Genomic DNA, 6,935 nt, shown 5'->3' on the forward strand with positions numbered 1-6,935 from the left:
GAACTCGCGGCGATACGGAGGCGTCTCAGGCACGGTTGGCGCGCGGTCCGGTCGCCGGAGTATGTCACCGGCGACGGTGCGAAGGCAGCGGAGCAAGGGCGGCGAGGCGCGATGCGGCGGCGCGGAGGGCGGGCCCGGCGCGGCCCGGTTCGGCCCGGGGCGGGCCGGATCTGGGCCCCGGGTGGTGCGGTGAAGTAGGCGCCGTTGCGGGGACGCGTGGCGGCGCGCGGTTGGCTGAGGTGGCGGGGTTGATGACGTGGCGGCGCCTGATTGGACGGAGTGAGGTGGCGGCTGGACATGCCCGGCGGCGCGAGGAGGAAGATGACTAGGGTTTCGTCCGCGAATTTTGACGGGGTGCACATATATATAGCTAGGAGGAGGTAGGAGTGTCCAAATGAGGTGCAGTTTTAGGCCACGCGATCGTGATCGAACGACCGAGATGATGGAGGAGGTTTGGATGTGTTTTGGGCCACTTTCGAGGGGTGTTCGGCTGCAACACACACGAGGCCTTTACGGTACCCCGGTTAACCGTTGGAGTATCAAACGAACTCCAAATCGCACGAAACTTGACAGGCGGTCTACCGGTAGTATACCAAGGCCGCTTGGAAAATCTCGGTCCAATCCGAGAACGTTTAACACCCGCACACGAAAAGAGACAAAAGGGGGCGTCGGAGGACATAGGAGCATGAGACGAACATGTATGCAAATGCGATGCACATGATGACATGATATGAAATGCATGACACGCAAACAAAAGACAGGGCAACAACAGCGAATAACTGGAAGACACCTGGCGCAACGGTCTCGGGGCGTTACACACAATTATAGCATGAACAATAGGCAATTATCATGAACAAGGAAATATAATAATAACCATTTTATTATTGCTTCTAGGGCATATTTCCAACAGTCTCCCACTTGCACTAGAGTCAATAATCTAGTTACATTGTGATGAATCAAACACCCATAGAGTTCTGGTGTTGATTATGTTTTGCTCGTGGATGAGGTTTAGTCAACGGATCTGCGACATTCAGGTCCGCATGCACTTTACAAATATCTATGTCTCCATTTTGAACATTTTCAAGAATGGAGTTGAAGTGACGATTGATATGGCTGGTCTTCTTGTGAAAACTGGGCTCCTTGGCAAGGGCAATGGCTCCAGTGTTGTCACAGAAGAGAGCCATCGGGCCCGATGCATTGGGAATAACTCCTAGGTCGTTAATGAACTCCTTCATCTAGATTGCTTCATGTGCCGCCTCCGAGGCTGCCATGTACTCCGCCTCACATGTAGATCCTGCCACGACACTTTGCTTGCAACTGCACCAACTGACCGCCCCACCATTCAAAATGTACATGTATCCGGTTTGTGACTTGGAGTCATCCAGATCTGTGTCGAAGCTAGCATCGATGTAACCCTTTACAACGAGCTCTTCGTCACCTCCATAAACGAGAAACATATCCTTAGTCCTTTTCAAGTACTTCAGGATATTCTTGACCGATGTCCAGTGTTCCATGCCGGGATTACTTTGGTACCTTCCTACCAAACTTACGACAAGGTTCACATCAGGTCTGGTACACAGCATGGCATACATAATAGACCCTATGGCCGAGGCATAGGGGATGACACTCATCTTTTCTCTATCTTCTGTCGTGGTTGGGCATTGAGCAGTGCTCAATCTCACACCTTGCAATACATGCAAGAACCCCTTCTTGGACTGATCCATATTGAACTTCTACAATATCTTGTCAAGGTACATGCTTTGTGAAAGACCAATGAGGTGTCTCGATCTATCTCTATAGATCTTGATGCCTAATATATAAGCAGCTTCTCCAAGGTCCTTCATTGAAAAACACTTATTCAAGTAGGCCTTTATGCTTTCCAAGAGTTCTATATCATTTCCCATCAATAGTATGTCATCCACATATAATATGAGAAATGCTACAGAGCTCCCACTCACTTTCTTGTAAACACAGGCTTCTCCATAAATCTACGTAAACCCAAACGCTTTGATCATCTCATCAAAGCGAATGTTCCAACTCCGAGATGCTTGCACCAACCCATAGATTTAGCGTTGGAGCTTGCATACCTTGTCGGCATTCTTAGGATCGACAAAACCTTCCGACTGCATCATATACAATTCTTCCTTAAGGAAACCATTAAGGAATGCCGTTTTGACGTCCATTTGCCATATCTCATAATCATAGAATGCGGCAATTGCTAACATGATTCGGACGGACTTCAGCTTCACTACGGGTGAGAAGGTCTCATCGTAGTCAACCCCTTGAACTTGTCGGTAACCCTTAGCAACAAGCCGAGCCTTATAGATGGTCACATTACCATCCGCGTCTGTCTTCTTCTTAATGATCCATTTATTTTCTATGGCTCGCCGATCATCGGGCAAGTCAGTCAAAGTCCATACTTCATTTTCATACATGGATCCTATCGCGGATTTCATGGCTTCAAGCCATTTGTTGGAATCTGGGCCCGCCATCGCTTCTTCATAGTTCGAAGGTTCATCATTGTCTAACAACATGATTTCTAGGACAGGGTTGCTGTACCACTCTGGGGCGGAATGTGTCCTTGTGGACCTACAAATTTCAGTAGCAACTTGATCCGAAGTTTCATGATCATCATCATTAACTTTCTCTCTAGTCGGTGCAGGAACCATAGAAACATCTTCCTGAGCTGCGCTACTTTCTGGTTCAAGAGGCAGTACCTCATCAAGTTCTACTTTCCTCCCACTTACTTCTTTCAAGAGAAACTCTTTCTCTAGAAAGGATCCATTCTTGGCAACAAAGATCTTGCCTTCGGATCTGAGGTAGAAGGTATACCCAATAGTTTCCTTAGGGTATCCTATGAAGACGCATTTTTCTGACTTGGGTTCGAGCTTTTCAGGTTGAAGTTTCTTGACATAAGCGTTGCATCCCCAAACTTTTAGAAACAACAACTTAGGTTTCTTTCCAAACCATAATTCATACGGTGTCGTCTCAACGGATTTCGACGGAGCCCTATTTAAAGTGAATGCGGCAGTCTCTAAAGCATAACCCCAAAATGATAGCGGTAGATCGGTAAGAGACATCATAGATCGCACCATATACAATAGAGTGCGATTATGACGTTCGGACACACCATTACACTGAGGTGTTCCAGGCGGCGTGACTTGTGAAACAATTCCACATTTCCTTAAGTGCGTGCCAAATTCATGACTCAAATATTCTCCCCCACGATCTGATCATAAGAACTTTATTTTCCTGTCACGTTGATTCTCAACCTCACTCTGAAATTCCTTGAACTTTTCAAAGGTCTCAGACTTGTGTTTCATTAAGTAGACATACCCATATCTACTTAAGTCATCAGTGAGGGTGAGAACATAACGATAACCACCGCGAGCCTCAACGCTCATTGAACCGCACACATCAATATGTCTGATTTCCAATAAGTTGCTTGCTCGCTCCATTGTTCCGGAGAACGGAGTCTTGGTCTTTTTTCCCATGAGGCATGGTTCACACGTGTCAAATGATTCATAATCAAGAGACTCCAAAAGTCCATCTTCATGGAGTTTCTTCATGCGTTTCACACCAATGTGACCAAGGCGGCAGTGCCACAAGTATGTGGGACTATCATTATCAACCTTACATCTTTTGGCATTCACACTATGCATATGTGTAACATCACGTTCGAGACTAAATAAGAATAAACCATTGACCAGTGGGGCATGACCATAAAACATATCTCTCATATAAATAGAACAACCATTATTCTCAGATTTAAATGAGTAGCCATCTCGCATTAAGAGAGATCCAGATACAATGTTCATGATCAAAGTTGGCACTAAATAACAATTATTGAGGTTTAAAACTAATCCCGTAGGTAAATGTAGAGCTAGTGTGCCGACGGTGATCACATCGACCTTGGAACCATTCCCGACGCGCATCGTCACCTTGTCCTTCGCCAGTCTCCGCTTATTCCACAGCTCCTGTTTTGAGTTACAAATATGAGCAACCGCACGGTATCAAATACCCAGGAGCTACTACGAGTGCTGGTAAGGTACACATCAATAACATGTATATCATATATACCTTTGGTATTGCCGGCCTTCTTATCCGCTAAGTACTTGGGGCAGTTCCACTTCCAATGACCGTTTCCCTTGCAATAAAAGCACTCAGTCTTAGGCTTGGGTCCATGCTTTGGCTTCTTCCCGGCAAATGACTTACCGGGCGCGGCAACTCCCTTGCTGTCCTTCTTGAAGTTCTTCTTACCATAGCCTTTCTTGAAACTAGTGGTTTTATTCACCATCAACACTTGATGTTCCTTTTTGATCTCCACCTCCGCTGATTTCAGCATTGAATATACCTAAGGAATGGTTTTCTCCATCCCCTGCATATTGAAATTCATCACAAAGCTCTTGTAGCTAGGTGGGAGCGACTGAAGGATTCTGTCAACGACCGCGTCATCCGGGAGATTGACTCCCAGCTGAGACAAGCGGTTGTGCAACCCAGACATTTTGAGTATGTGCTCATCGACAGAACTATTCTCCGCCATCTTACAACTGTAGAACTTATCAAAGACTTCATATCTCTCGACCCAGGCATGAGCTTGGAAAGCCATTTTCAGCTCTTGGAACATCTCATATGCTCTGTGCTTCTCAAAACGCTTTTGGAGCCCCGGTTCTAAGCTGTAAAGCATGCCGCGCTGAACCAGGGAGTAATCCTCACTACGCGACTGCCAGACGTTCATAACGTCTTTAGTTGCTGGGAAAACAGGTGCTTCACCTAGCGGTTCTTCAAGGACATATGCTTTCTTGGAAGCTATGAGGATAATTCTCAGGTTACGGACCCAGTCCGTGTAGTTTCTACCATCGTCTTTCAGCTTGGTTTTCTCTAGGGACGCGTTGAAGTTGAGGGCAACATTAGCGTGGGACATTTGATCTACAAGACATATTGCAAAGATTTTTAGACTATGTTCATGATAATTAAGTTCACCTAATCAAATTATTTAATGAACTTTCACTCAGATAGGCATCCCTCTAGTCATCTAAGTGATACATGATCCAAGTCAACTAGGACGTGTCCGATCACCACGTGAGACGGACTAGTCATCATCGGTGAACATCTTCATGTTGATCGTACCTTCTATCCGACTCATATTCGACCTTTCGGTCTTTCGTGTTCCGAGCCCATGTCTGTACATGCTAGGCTCGTCAAGTCAACCTAAGTGTATTGTGTGTGTAAATCTGGCTTACACCCGTTGTATGCGAACGTTAGAACCTATCACACCCGATCATCACGTGGTGCTTCGGAACAACGGACCTTAGGAACGGTGCACAGTTAGGGGAACACTTTCTTGAAATTATAGCGAGGGATCATCTTATTTATGCTACCGTCGTTCTAAGCAAATAAGATGTAAAAACATGATAAAAATCACATGCAATCAAATAGTGACATGATATGGCCAATATCATTTTGCTCCTTTTGATCTCCATCTTCGGGGCGCCATGATCATCATTGTCACTGGCATGACACCATGATCTCTAGCATCATGATCTTCATGAAGTAGTCTCGCCCACTGTTACTTCTACTACTATGGCTAACGGTTAGCAATAAAGTAAAGTAATTATATGGCGTTTTCAGTGACACGTGGGTCACACAATAAATTAAGACAACTCCTATTGCTCCTGCCGGTTGTCATACTCATCGACATGCAAGTCGTGATTCCTATTACAAGAACATGATCAATCTCATACATCACATATATCATTCATCACATCCTTTTGGCCATATCACATCACACGGCATATTCTGCAAGAACAAGTTAGACGTCCTCTAATTGTTGTTGCAAGTTTTTACGTGGCTGCTATAGGTTTCTCGCAAGAACATTTCTTACCTACGCCAAAACCACAACACGATATGCCAATTTCTATTTACCCTTCATAAGGACCCTTTTCATCGAATCCGATCCGACTAAAGTGGGAGAGACAGACACCCGCTAGCCACCTTATGCAACTAGTGCATGTCAGTCGGTGGAACCTGTCTCACGTAAGCGTACGTGTAAGGTCGGTCCGGGCTGCTTCATCCCACGATGATGCGGAATCAAGATAAGACTAGTAACGGCAAGTGAATTGACAAAATCAACGCCCACAACAACTTGTGTTCTACTTGTGCATAGAAACTACGCATAGACCTAGCCCTGATACCACTGCTAGGGATCGTTCCAGAAATTAAAAAAATTCTACGCATCACCAAGTGCAATCTGTGGAGAGACTAGCAATGAGAAAGAGGGGAGTGTATCTTCATACCCTTGAAAAAGATCGCGAAACGGAAGCGTTACAAGAACACTGATGAAGGAGTCGTACTCGCAGCGATTCAGATTCCGGTTGATTCTGATCTAAGCGCCGAACAACGGCGCCTCCGCGTTCAACACAGGTACAGCCCGGGGACGTCTCCTACTTCTTGATCCAGCAAGGGGGAAGGAGAAGTTGGGGAAGAACTCCGGTAGCACGACGGCGTGGTGACGGAGCTCGCAGTTCTCCGGCAGGGCTTCGCCAAGCTCAACGGAGGAGAAAGCGGTGTTGGAGAGGGGGAGGGCTGCGCCTTGGAAGAGGTGTTGCTGCCCTCCCTCCACCCCTCTATTTATATGGCAAGGGGGTAGGGGGCCGGCCCCTCTAGATGAGATCTAGAGGGGGGCGGCCAAGGGGAGGGGGCTTGCCCCCCAAGCCAAGGGGGGCACCCCCTTTAGGGTTCCCCCCCCAACCCTAGGCGCATGGGCCCTAGGGGGGATGGCGCCCAGCCCACTTAGGGGCTGGTTCCCTTTCACATACAGCCCATAGGGCCCTCCGGGGCAGGTGGACCCCCGGAACCCCTTCGGTGGTCCCGGTACAATACTGATAAACCCCCGAACACTTCCGGTGACCGTATGATGACTTCCCATATATAAA

The sequence above is a fragment of the Triticum dicoccoides genome, chromosome 1A (assembly GCF_002162155.2).
Source record: "Triticum dicoccoides isolate Atlit2015 ecotype Zavitan chromosome 1A, WEW_v2.0, whole genome shotgun sequence".
Classification (NCBI taxonomy): Eukaryota; Viridiplantae; Streptophyta; class Magnoliopsida; order Poales; family Poaceae; genus Triticum; species Triticum dicoccoides.